We start from the raw sequence: 14,307 nt of genomic DNA on the forward strand, positions 1-14,307 counted from the left end.
TGCCTTGCAATCCAAGACATTACCACACATCTGTCCCCTACATTTTGAGGACCAAGCCCATAAAGTTGTCATGAATTAGTATGCTGACGTTGCTTGCATGTCTTGTGAATAAAAGTCTCATGATAAATGAGATTAAATAATGATTTACTTCATCAGCTCTTTCACACATCTCTAGACTGCTTGCTGAAAATGTAGATCCTCTAGCTTGACTTTTTTCCATAGAATTCCCTCAGCACACACTGAAATCGTGTTTACTAGCCATTGTTGGAATTGGCAATTCATAAAAGTTTAATTCATATTTTTTTTTAAGAAATGTGCAAGCATACACACAAGGTGGTAAAGCAACATATTTGAAAGTATTTTTAAAAAAAATGAAAACACTGAAGTATGTTTCTATTCTGCTTAGGGTATCCTTAATGCACTATGATTGAATTTTGGAATGAGTTTAACAGCTGATCTTTCATATACTCAAAAAATGTGGTTCATATCGCTCCTGCATTTCTTTCCTAATAAGACTAAGTAAGTCAACTGAAAAGCTCTGTCTTGTTAGCAGAGCAATTACCACTTTTTAAAAAAAAAAAAATAAAATATGTCCTTGGAGTACACAATTTCTTTCTTTTACTTGTATGAATTTTGAGCAGACAGCATTCTGTATGCACCTCTTCATTTATTCAAGTATGATGCACATTATACATGGATTACAGCAAAAATCAGATTTAATTAGTAGCAGGATGGAAGCTGCCAGTGTGATTGCACTTTTGAAATGCTTCACTTGAATTTATTTAAAGTTTCAGCTTCACTCATTCAGTTCCTGTTTTGTCTTTGCCCTTGGGACTATTGAAGCCACTACTTTTCCTCATTACAGCACTGTCCCTAAGTTTAAAAAGATAGTTTTAATATTCCTTTGAAAAAATACTTCAAGAAAGTTAGCTAGGCTTTTTAAAGGACATTTATTTAGGTTACCAACCCCCTACACTTGCAATAAGTCACTGACAAATAGGTCTTGATCTACCAGCCACAATACTGTTTCATTTCTGCACTAAAGTAAATGCTGTATGCATTTGGTTCTCTAACCAATGAGAATTATTTTTATTGCTTCCAATGTACAGAAAACACAAAGAAAAAAAGCAAGTGCTTTACAGACAAAATTCACAAATGCCAAAGCTGGTAGTTTGGCTTGCAGTTTTTCTTGTTTTCCCTTTTAAACATTTCCAAACAAGACATTCCATTCTCTTAACTCTTTCCAGGAGAGGTCATCCTGGTCTAAATGTTCAAAATACCCTTTTTCTCACAAGAACACTCTGGGCCAGTGAGGGGCCACCAAAATGCTGGACACAGTAAGAAAACTCAGGCTGAACAAAGTCAAGGTAGCAAGGGGCTAGGCCAATGCCCCTACTCCAAAGGGATCTAGAACCTGCTCTAGTCGCCTTTCTGCATTGCACCTGTGGAAAACAGGGAACTTGAGCCCAAAGATACCCACATAAGCCAGATATGTTATAAAGAGAATTACAAGTACTGAAAAATGCTTGACCGCTACAACAGGAACTCAGTTCATAACATAAGCTGCTCTTTGAGGCAGATCATCACACCTCACTGCACACACAGTTTTCATCTACTCTTCCATCCTTCCAGTCTTCCTGCTGTTTGATGTTCAGCCCCTCCTTTTTTCCTTCCCACACAACTAATTTCATCCCAGATACCAGCATTTGTCCTGCCCAGTCTCTGTCATTCCAGTATTTTCTTCCTCCTGTACCACTTCCGGCACTGATTCACAAGCTCACAAATTATTCTGTCATTACTTGTATTTGTTTATGAAACTTCCAACAGATGGTCTTCCAAAATAATAGTTCCCTCCAGGCACAAATATTGACAAAGTAAAATGAAATGCTCTTGTTTATACTCTGTGCTCCTCTTTGTGATACATGAAAATTAGCTTAAATGATTCCTGAAAGTCTTTTTGACTCAACAGCTACTCCCCAGCGGAGTCAGTTTCCCACAACCTAGTAGACCTTGCCCTCTGTTTTTTCCCAGTCAAACCCTGGAAGCCAAGATTCAGTATTTCTGCTATTCTGTTTTACTCTTAGAAACATTCAGAAAACACCTTTGTGACATATAAAAGTTACTAAAATGTTGCAGTACTCTAACTACAAGAAGATAGTCATGAAAGACAGACAAAAAAAAAAAGAGGATAGATTTGTAAATTAACGGGCTAAAATTTAGTGTTTGGAAATAAGCTTCAAAAGACCAATAACAAATTAAAAAGCTCCATACTTCCACTCATCACATACTTTTTCTGTTTTGTTTTGATTTTTTTTTTTGCCTAAGCATATTCTAGGTCTAATGATCCCCTTTTCTCATATATCCCTTTGTTTTATATTAACATTTTGTGTCTACGTGAACTCAAAAGGAATAGAAAGGCAAACTTACTATGAAATTACCAAAAATAATCTAGTCTTGTTCAATGTCTTGCCCTATAGTTAGAATTAAATGCAATCACACATATTCCTTTTATAACAATTTTCTTGACTTGCCTGTTTTGAGTAACCATACCTCCCTCTAGGGATATTTCAGACTTATTCAAGACTGATTTGGTGCTGAATAGAAACATCTCTGGGCAAATTATAAGGATTAAGCAAGAAATATTAAGTCAATTTGATTTGTGATAATATGGATGTTACTGTAGTTACTCAGCATTTTTTTAGAACTCATTATTAAAATATCCCGTAAGTTCATGTCTCACCACACAAGAATCTGAGAAAGGCAGTGCAACTTTCAAATGTAGAGTCTGAATATTTTTTAGAGGGGTAATGGATTCCAACTTCTTTTTGATGTAATGAACCTGACTTTGAGGAAGAAAGCCTCATCATCATTGCAATGAATGCAAAGGTTGCACAACACTTTGATGATTTTGGTTTTTTGTACATCACTTATTTTGAAAGTGACTAATTAAAAATTTTGTTCAATAAACCCAGTAGCAACTCTGAATGAATCATATATTTATGGTGCTGTTACACTTTTTTTCCTGTTACTATCCTCTTTGATGACTCTCTAAAATCTCAATGAGCGAGCATGGTTTTCCTAACAGTCAAAGTTCCAAAAGACTCATTAAAAGGTTTACATCATTGTAATACTTATTAAACCAGAATATTAGTAACTAATAAAACATTTGCTAAATGCTTTTTATGGGATATTTTATAACAGTTAAATTTCTCTTTTGAAAAAGGAGCACATAAACAAACCAAACAGCAAGACTCAATTTGTACCCTCCAGCAGTCCCCCCAGCGTATTAAACTTGCAAGTCACTGCAACACAATACCTGACACACCTGACTGCATAGTTCCCTATTCTTCCTGCCTGTTCTCTCATTTAGATTATTTTTATGTATTCTTTAACATTTTGGTCTTCATTTCTTAAACAATTCAGTGTTCACTTCTTTACAGAGTGTGAGTAAACTCACTATCAAAAGACACTGATCTGTAGATCCAGACAAACATAGAAATGATCAGAACTTGGCTGTAAAAGACTAAATCACAACCTTAGAAAATAAAAAGCTCTTCAGCAATTCCAAGAAAGTGCTAGGTATGCTCAGCCCCTGTCTTTAAAGAACAGTTCTTTGCTATTCAAAATACATGTATTGCAGAAATAAAGGTCTAGATGACAGAACAACGTAAAGAAAAAGACGGTAATATAAAAAGCATTTAAAAAATATTCCAGTTGCAGGCAACACACAAAATAGACACTGAAGCATATAGAGCCAGGTTCTGGAAGTCTAAGAATATATTTGTTGTCTTGTTTATTAATTTAAATTTCTCAGCGGTCATCAAATTTCTAAGGATCTCACTGCAAGAATGAAGCTTATAGCTGTGAGATATGTGAGTGGTAAAGGTATCTCAATGGCATATGTCCTAAGATATGCAATGGAGGGATTTCCCTGGGTACAAATGCATGCTAATGAGATGATAAGTTATCAGACCTTTATCACTGTGTACTGGTTTTGCACGGGTGATTTCTTCCAAGAAAGTTACAGCAAAAGAAATCAGTGACTAGGTTTGAATATTGACATCTGGTAAAACAACTAGAAGGGTGATATGTTTCTGTGAAAATACAGGTTAAATCCCAATCTGGGATGGAAAGAGGCAACAAGGTCTGGCAGGGCTGGTCCCAGCCATGGGGATGCTGCCATGAGATCCATGCTGTTTCCCCCCTCTCACAGCACACTCCCGCTGCCAAGATCCATCATGCCCTCTGCAGGTCTGGGAGAATGTTAACGCTTTTCTTGACAGATGAAACTTGCAAAAAATTAAATCCTCTCTGAGTGTGAGAAAAGACAGAGTGAAGACACATAGAGAGACAATATGAAGACATCAAAGTCAGTGAAGGAAGAGTTGAGGCCTTGATGAAAGAGAATGAGAAGATGCCTTGGTTTTAGGCTGAAATTCTTTTGTGAGCCATGGTAATGGACTGCAATATACTAGAATATCTCTTAAAGTTGTGGAAACATAGATCTGAGCAAAGGTATTTGTGGTGGACTAAGCAAATATTAAAGTAGCTGTGATCTTATGAGAAGCTTGAACAGAGAGACAGATGAGATGATCTGCCCCCAGAAAGAGAAAAGATTTCTGTTCTTAGAGATTAAGAGAACCTTTGCTTTTGAACAGTTTATTTTTAAAATAGTACCCCATGAGTATATATAGCCCATATGCAGCTGTGAGTAGGCTACGTAATATGGGAGGGACGTCACAAATACAGATTCCCAGGTGGCTGCTTTTGTGAGAATTAAAAAGCCACAAGAGAACTGTTCTTTTATTCTGGGGAAGTTACTATAAACTATCAAAAGAGACTTCTCTATCTAAAAGAACTGATGAAAGGCTATTTTATAGGTGGTAAACTGACCAAGGGTTCCAAGTTTGTCTTTATATGTTGTCTGTGAGAAGGGAAAGGAAACTGGTGGAGGAGGGGAAGTGTTTTGAAGGTTTTATTCTGATTCCAATTAAATTTTTTTCTTTGTTGTAACAATTTTCTTTGTTGTTAATAAACCTGTCTTTACCCTTTTAAGCCTGCTTTACTTTTCCCCTAATGCTATCTCATAGCAGAAAAAGAGTAAATAATTCTAGTCATAGACACTTAAACCACTACACTAATTTTGGGAAACAGAAATTGGTGAACTTAAAACCACTACAGGAATTGGTGTTTACACCCAGTTTCGAACTGAAATCGTCACACACTGCAATCAGCCGCTTGGAAAAGGGAGTGATACCAACATGTCACAGTTCTATTCTGCCCCTGCACAAGACTCACAGGCTTTGTAATCTCTCTGTAGTCGTCATTTACATATAATGTTCTACTCCTCCATTTATGATATCAGTAACAGAACATTTGACTACATCTCCACTTCTCCCAAAAGTATAAACTGCCATTTGAAATCCTCCATAGTGAAGGAGGAGAATACAATCCCCTTGCCGATAAGTTTACATATTTGATGCTCTCTCCTACCCAAAACAGGGACACCTCTTTGGTAAGATTTCTGCCTTTTTAACTTGGGGACACTTTTGCAGAGACCTAGAAGCTGATATTTTGCAGATCTAGTGCATTTATCACATTATCTAGATCAATTTATCACTTCAATAATAAGAATCTGTAATCTGTTGCTTGTAATAAACCACAGTATTGGTGAATCTGTGATCATGAACAAGATCAGACAGAGTGCAACCCAGATTGTTGGTTCTTCTGGGATCTTATTAAATGCAATCAAATTTATAGTGCCAGGTTTGGTACTGGAAATTCAGCCCAGCTGCAGTCGGCACCTCTGAAATCTGAGGACCAGCTGGAAAGCAAGGAGGGTTATTTTCTGCCAAAGTTCTATCATCCTACCACAGTACTCATTGGCACAGTTCTGGCTCACCACTGGATGTCTGAAGTTCTCAGGCTATGGGAATCACCTTGCAGCACACAATAATAGCTTCTAAATATTATAGGAAACACACTTCCAGAAAATATAAGATAATAATACTGAAAATGGTTGAGTGTGTTATACAACAGAAAAAGCCAAGAACATAATGCACTGTACATAATTACTATACCGGGATGTCACATTGAAGACCATACTGTACACTGAAAAATAACTTTTCCTAAGATTCGTATTTGCATTCAACCATTTTTGAGTCCCTGGCAGGACTATTCACAGTGTATGTGAGCTCAAAATTGACATATTCTGAACATTTGGTGCTCTTTTAATGATGTTTATTACATTCAACGGAATGTAAGTTTTCAGATTTAAATGTTTCCTAGCTCATCCCACTGTATAGATCACTATATTAAGCCAGTCTAGCAGAAAGTTAGAAGCACATGCAGAAAAAAAATGGGTTTAAGATCAAACAAAAAAGAAAGGTGCATCATATTTTCTTGTATAACTTACAACAAATAAACATTTATATAGTGGGTTACTTACCAAAGTACAAGCCATTTTCCATGTGTTCTACAGCTGGGAGGGAAGAGGGCAAGGAAGCTGACTACAGAGAAGAGAAAGTTTATTGACTCAGAACAAATTTGCTGCTTAAAAAAATACTGTCTAAATAAGGAATGCATTTAGCAAGCCAAAGAGACACTCTCCACAAAGGTGCAAAATACCACCTTTTTAGAAAAAGCAAGTTTTTATTCCTAACAGGGAATACAAGAAGCTAAATTAAAGAGTTTATATTTCTTTGTAGGCATATTGCAGCAGGCCTCAGGCCTCAATCAACACCTCAGAAAGACTGAGGACAAATGTTCATTGGACAAATGTTTCTGGAGATGCTTGCTTTGTCAAATTTCTCAATTAATTTCTTTTATTATTTTGAGATATTCTCAGAAGAGAATGAGAATGCTCACAGTACGCAGAATTTATGTGCCCTTTATTGGCTTTTTGAGTCATCCTTCTCCAAGGCTTCTCAAGAAAATTTATATGAAACATAGCAAAAAGAAATAAGTGTCAGAGGTAGAAGAATATGCTGTATATTATGGGTAGAAAGTAGAGGATATTGTGATTCACTATTAAATAGCATAATGGATAGAAGACCAAATTCATAAATTCAAGACAAACTTGTTTCCTTATCATAAAAACACATTATTTCCCAAAGGGTGTGTCCTGGGTTGCAGTGTAGGATGTACACAAAGTATTTATTCTATTACCATATTCATGAACTTTTGAAACCAGGTGGGGCAGTGTTTTCCCAAGCCCCTGCCTTTGGGGTGTCTTCTGCTAATGGCCCATCAAAGCCTTGCCCATGACTCACAGGTAACTCCCTCCAGGAGTTATCTCTGTTTAATGGGCCATCAAGGACCCACTTCACACTCCTCATCCCATTGTGACATGCTCTGCCCAGAGGGAGGAGCCAAGCAGTCTCACCTGGATATAAGCTGGTATGTGGGACAGTGCAAGCAGCTCTGACCCACTGGATTCCCAGAGGAGCAGAGCTACCAGACCTTTCTACAGGATCACTGCTTCAGGAAGACCATGCCATTTAGACTGCTTCCACTACCCTGCTCAGGTTGCATTCTGACTCTGTCAGTGGTCCTTTGTGTTATTGCATTTATTTTATTTTTACCTTTTTTACCTTTTTTCTTATTAAATTCTATTTCTGACTTGGAGCCTCCCACTCGTTTTGCTTTCAAACCACGACAGGGTGGATTTACTGTCTCTGGATTCATACAGCCTGCCTTGCCAAAAAAAGTGCAACATTCTGTGAAGGATACTTGATCGAAGTGGGCCACAGAATTCCTGCTATTGCTAAGAATTATTGCTACTGCTAAGAATAAGAATAGTAGAACATGAACACAAATTGAAAAAAAATACGAAAATATGATGTTGCTACAGACAGCATCAATAAAGAGATCAAGTTAAACCATGAGAGAGACAGAAAGACAAGTGTAATTAGCCTACTGTGCAATTTTAGACTAGGCAGAAGAAAGACATGTAATATGGGTTGTCCTGAGATTTTTGTCTTCAAATGCCAAAACCACTTATAACTGAGGTCAATTTCTTTTTGCCTGAATAATTAACTCTTACTATTTATTTTAAGAGTTGTTGAGGCACTCCAACGAAAACTGAAAAAAACATTCATAACTGACTATGTGATGATAGGTTACAATAGGTCCTTTTGAATTATTCCATTGTATAAGAGAGGCTACAAGGAAAAGGGAAACAGTCCAGAAGGAACAAACCCAGAACTATCAAAGAAATAAGATATTAGACAGAAGTTAGAAAATGTCTCCAAGAATGATCACAGGGAAATAAGTGGAAATACAGAGAGAAAAGAGGAGGGAAAAAAAAAAAAAAAAAAAAAAAAGTATGTCCTGGCCAGATAATTACCTCTAGCTCAGCAAGGCAGAAAACATTAAACACTTGCAGATCTGGGAAAAGGGAAAAGAAAGGAGAAACTAAAAGGTTAGCTTCACAGCACCCTTCCTCCAGCTATGTGTTAATCAGTGAGACCATGCAGACAATCATTTAGTGCTACAAAGAAGACAAGCTTGGCATTTGGCCAAGACACTCTAATCACAGGCTAGATAAGACTTTCTCTAAAAGCCAACATCTTTTATTTCTAGTCAGACAGAAAGCCATGTATCCTTGCCTACAATGGGTTCTATGCTCTGGAGACAAACAAATGAAGCCTATGGACCCTAAGGAATCATAAAAGCAACTGTCAGATTTAAGCTGAAGGAACATCCAAAGGGAATAATCAAAAAGATTGACTAAGCTGTGGCAATGCATAGAGAAGAAGGAAACAAAAATTAAAACACTGTTAAAAGGTAAGGAATGAAATAAAAAGGAAGAGTGAAAGAATGAAGTTAAAAAGATTCTGGGAAGAGCCATCTGAAGGACTCTTGATAGAATGGGGTGGGGAGGAGGAAAGAGAGAGGGAGAGGCAAGGAAATAGAGAGGAGATGGGACAAATAAGGGAAAACTACATAACATATAGACCTTTGGATTTTCCAGTGTGATCTGTCATCTTGCAGTGATCTGACTTAATAACTTTCTGAAAAGACTTCATAGTGTGCACAAGGGAGTGTGGCTGTATTGGTCTTCTGCATCCCCAGTCAGCTGCTAAGGCTCTTTTCACAGTTTCAGAGAGACAAGAGACCAAATGCAAATGTGGGTCATGGAGAGTGTGAAAAGATGGTTCATTTCCAAGTCTGAACAGAAGTTCAGCTACCTAAAAGGTTGGAAATTTAAACGTATTTTTGTTGCCCATACTTAGTAAAACCGTATGTGTATTAACCCCTTATTTTGCTCATGTCTAATAGTGGCAGCAGACAAACAAGCGCATGCAAAAATATTTTCTGCTGGATTGATTTTGATGAAGGTACAGAGTATTTGCCATTAGCCAAAAAAACCAGACCTTAATAGCAAGTTAAAAAATTTGAGTTTGTCAGCAGAGCAAAGAGTCAAAGAGATATAAGAATCACTTCCTTCAAACTTAACCACCACTGTCATGTTAAACACTTTGTTTCATTGACAAGGTCTGTAACTTAATAAATCATATATCTTGAATCTTCTTATTGGCAACATTTTTTTAAAATTTCAACAATCTTTTTTTCATTTCATATCTCTGTGAATTCACTATTACCCATACAACCTTACTGAAGAAGTTTTTTAGTCCTTCATCTCATTTATAATTAAGCCTAAATCATGATTTAAGCTTGAAAAACATCAGGGGTACCATTAGACCTTACCTCCCCCTAGGTTTGCTTCAGGTGGGATACTTTTTAAATGAGAGATGCATAAACTTAGAAAATGATTGAGTAAATGTGTGGAGCAAATTTCAGAGGTCTACACGGGAACATGGACCTCAGAGCAAGACAGAGTGCCTGAACAAGTTCTTTGGACAAGTGGATAATTTAAAGTAAACAGATGACGAAGAGCATATATCTTCAAAGAACTCTGCCAGAAATATTTCCTCAATATCTGTAAGAAAAAAATACCCACAGTTGTAAATCAGTCACCAGACAATGCACAAGTCCTGAATGAAACCTTCCAAACATGTCTGAATTTGTAATAAGACCTACTTCATTGTATTATGACACACAGCCAACCAAAAACAGAAAAGGTGCCACCAGAATAGGCAGCATCATCAAATCATTAAGGTCGGAAAAGGCCTCTGAGATAAAGGAGTCAACCATTAACTCAGTAGTGCCAAGTCCACCACTATGCCATGTCCCTAACTAACATAGCTACACAGGTTTTGAACACTTTCAGGGACAGTTATTTCACTACTTCCCGTGGCATCTGTTTCAGTGCCTGTCCGCTCTTTCAGTGAGGCAATTTTTCCTAATATCCGAACTAAACCTCCCCTGGTGTAGCTCGAGGCCATTTCCTCTTGTCCCCTCACTTGTTAATTGGGAGAAGAGCCAAACCCTCACCTGGCTACACCTTCTTGTCAGGTAGTTGCAAAGAATGATAAGGCCTGCCTTAAGCCTCCCTTTCTCCGGGTCAAACACCTCCAGCTCCCTCAGGTGCGCCTCATCAGACTGTCTTCCAGAGTCTTCTTCCCCAGCTATGTTGCCCTTTTGGCATCTAAAACCAGAGTTCAATAAAAGCATAAACAAAGCTAAAGAGACACTGAATATTCTGTCTGAAAAACTAACTTTGATTATTATCATAATAATTAATTATATTTATTATTAAAATTTGTGGAGGATGCCTTTTACATCTATGTTAAAAAATAAAGTAACGTTTTAAATAAGAAAATTATGAAAAATGTTTTTTTCCTGCAGAGAGAGATAATTCTTAACAAAAAGTAAACAGAAAGGTGATCAGATAATAATCCCAATCAGAATAATCTAGAATAGCAAAAATTCTTACAGTCAGTAGATCGAATTTTGAAGACAAGAAATACACAGAGAAGTCAAAGTCATGAGTACATTATGCATTGATCAAATAAGTGTTAAGTAACAGGGCATCTAAAGTAAAGTAAAGTAAAGTAAAGTAAAGTAAAGTAAAGTAAAATAAAACCTGGGAGAACTTACCATAAGAGTATCACAACTGACAGTGTCAAAACCAGGAGAGCCACTGAAAATAACTCCCACAGATACAGAAAAAGCAGCCCTTCCACCTAAAGACTTTAGCTGTCAAAATCAAGGCAAATATAAGATACAAAAGTAATTTTTTTTCCCAGATAAAACGTTGCAGGTGCTATTCGGGTTAACAACTGTATAACACATCACTTGACAACAAGCTTCCTGGTCTGTTGTTTGACAGTTATTGATAGCCGAAGGGTTCGTGGTAGATTCTTTCTTGCTCTTTCGATGCTATTTGCCTTGTTCTTTTCAATGTTATCTTACCATACAGATGTTTTAGCCAATTTACAAGTACTTTAAATCACTGTTAGCTATTTGCCTGTTGTCAGTTAGTTACAAAAATAAAGGTATTAGTTATTATTTCACAACTACAATTACTTCTGCAAAAGTTAATGTTAGCACATAGTTTCTATTTTAACATTTTGTGAAAAACTAAGATATAATATATATTTATCACCCTAAAATATACAATCCACATAGGGATATGGGTATTAACCATAAAAGGTTGACAAATTATACTATATCAAAAGCAGTTAAAAAGAGATTACAAAAGGTACTATATCAAAATAATTTGCAAAAGCCAATATACAATAGCAAAAGCAAACGACTACATAGTTATTTATAACAATGAGGTCCTAGTCCAGTGTCCGCTCTTACGAGCAAAGCCTCACTCACGGTAGGAGAAGCCGTAGAAGGGCTGAATTCCGTGGTGGCAGTGAATTCTCCCCACAGTGACAGCAGCACCCTGTCCTCCTCCAGTCCCAAGAGCAAGAGGAGCAGAGCCCAGCCCCTCACACCCCAGCCAAAAATCTGGCGGTATCTCTGCCCTTCCCAAGAAGGGAAGTGCCCCAAGCTAAGAGTGCAGCCAGCTGCACCCCTCCCCCTCGGCTATATCTTTTGTCTCTCAAATATCGTTGTTACATCTCTTAGGCAAAAATGGGAGAAAATTCCCCGAAAGAAAGAAAGAGGAATTAAAAAAAAAAAATCCTAACCTCCAACACTGCACCTCAATGCCTAGCTAGTTGTGTTGTTTTCTAATGCTTGCACTGCAGTCCAATAAAGCAGAAGTGTTTCCAGTAGAAATAAGTCACAAACTATTGTTGGGGTTTAGGATCTTTCCTTTTGTTTCTTTTTCCTCATGGAATTTTGTCCCACAGGTTGCTAGATCTATAATTAAGAGAGAAAAAAGACATTGCCCTGGGAGGGAGTGGCTGGCTACTCTCTTATCTAAGGTTTTCTCTTGGAGAGGCAGAGATACTGGAGAATTGGGCTGGGAAATGAAGGGGCTGGGACATGCTCTCTCGGCATTCAGAGGGGAAGGAGGCTGCAGTCACTGCGGGAAGAATTAGCCACCACTGCGGGGTTCTCTCAGCTGCTGCCTTCTACCATGACGCTGCTCGTAAGAGTGGCCATTGCACTGGGACCTTATTAACACCCTACCTCACCAAACAACAGACCCTCACCACCTGCTCCAGTGCCTCAGAGGAAAATCCCGGGATCTCGACCCCTTTCCGTTGCCCTGCTGGGGAGCCTGGCTGCCCCTGCCTCGTCCCCGCCGGGGTTTTTTGCCACTGCTCTTACGTTTCTTTGCTACACTGTAGCCCTGCACCCCCCGCCCGTCGGACGCCCCTGCGCTTTCAGCTGCGGAGATTCTGATACATCTCATCTACCACTCTGGGACTTCACTCATACCTGCCTTCCCAGTTTACTACTCCGAAGTTCCTGCTACAGCTCCTTTTGCTATTCAAAGGGGGCACCGGGACTGGCTGTCTCTGGGGCTTCGTAAAGGAGAGCCCTCCTTCATCTCTTTCTGCCGGCTGTGTCCGCCATCATCCACCTGGAGACAAATGACCGGCCCGTGCCACAGCGCCCCCTGCAGCCGCGGAGAACTCATCGCACCTGCCTTGCACACTGGGAGCCACCAGCGCCCCTGCCGGCTATAACTGTAACTGCACCAAAGGGGCAGGTGCTGAAATAGCTGGAAGGGGCTGTTCATTGGGTTTCCTGTTCTTGTTTGTTATTGTTACCATTGTTGTTTGTTTGCTTTGTTATACATACACACACTAGTAAAGAACTCTTATTCCTTGTCTCATATGTTTTCCTGAAAGCCTCTAATTTCAAAATTAAATAATTCAGAGGGAAAGGGTTCATATTTTCCATTCCAAGGGAGGATCCTGCCTTCTTTAGCAGACACCTCTCTTCAAACCAAGACAACTATGCAAAAGAGAAAAGAAATTACAGTCAGTAAATATTTGCTAAGACCATTTCTTCCCTTTTAGAGAAAGCAGAACTAAAATAATTTAAATATTTTAAAAATTTAATTCTTAAAAATACTTAAAAATTCTTTAATTCCTAAAGATTTCAAAATTCTCTTGAAACCAATAAATTTCCAATACAACTGAAAAAAAATTAATTTTAACCTACTGTCATTTTACTTCCTTCACTCTAATTATTCTATATATTACTGCATGGGTCAGTGGAAGGTCTTTAGAGGACATAAAATCTAATTCAATATCCTTATCTTAACCATCTCTGCATGTACAAAATCAATAACAAACCCACAAAAGTTTCCAGAAATAACCAAATAGACTAATTTCAGTGCTTTGGCTTTAATTAGCACTAAGTATTTTCCAGACACCAATTTATCATTGTTGCCCTAACAGCACCCCTTTAAGTTCAGGGAGTTACTTTGGGCAGATTATGCAGAATCTGAGCCAAGAACAAAGATTTTCATCCATGTTGCTGGACATCTCCAGCTATAAGATACTAGGAGTTTTATGTCACAGTAGTAAATCCTAACACATAATCCACTGGATATTTGTGTCAAATTGAAGGATGATATTTAGTTTAGACAGCATGTAATTGTAGGTACTCTCAGAGGAGAAGGCAAGGATTTTCAGGAATCTGAGGTGACTAACATATAAGTGCAAGGAAGAAAGTATTATAAGGAAAATAATCAACCACAGGTAAGCTTGGAGAGATGCATTTCTCCCATAATCTCTTCACTATATATATGGGAACAAACATGAGTGAGGGAACGAGAGGCGAAGATAAATTGTGCCAGAGTAACTTGGCTTTCCACCTTCCTGCACCTTGATGTGCACAGATGGAATTATGTGGTCCACATGCAATGTGATTGATTCCACAATGCCTTTGGGCCAAGGAGGCAAAAGCACAAAGCTATGAAGCTGGAGAAAGAAGGGAAGAGGCTTCAGTGAATAGCTGAATACACGCATGTTATTTAATTCCTCA

General features: G+C 38.1%; 1 long non-coding RNA gene across 1 annotated transcript; it reads right to left on the minus strand.

The window, feature by feature from the left end:
- Window positions 1–6,536: 6,536 nt before the first annotated feature.
- LOC310923958 lies at window positions 6,537–12,898 on the minus strand. Its single transcript, XR_014592726.1, has 4 exons — window positions 12,748–12,898; window positions 11,005–11,103; window positions 10,399–10,552; window positions 6,537–9,943 (listed from the first exon to the last, which is right to left on the minus strand). It is a non-coding gene; the product is annotated as an uncharacterized lncRNA (long non-coding RNA).
- Window positions 12,899–14,307: the final 1,409 nt, after the last annotated feature.

Source organism: Zosterops lateralis (assembly GCF_965231275.1).
Source record: "Zosterops lateralis genome assembly, chromosome: 2".
Classification (NCBI taxonomy): domain Eukaryota; kingdom Metazoa; phylum Chordata; class Aves; order Passeriformes; family Zosteropidae; genus Zosterops; species Zosterops lateralis.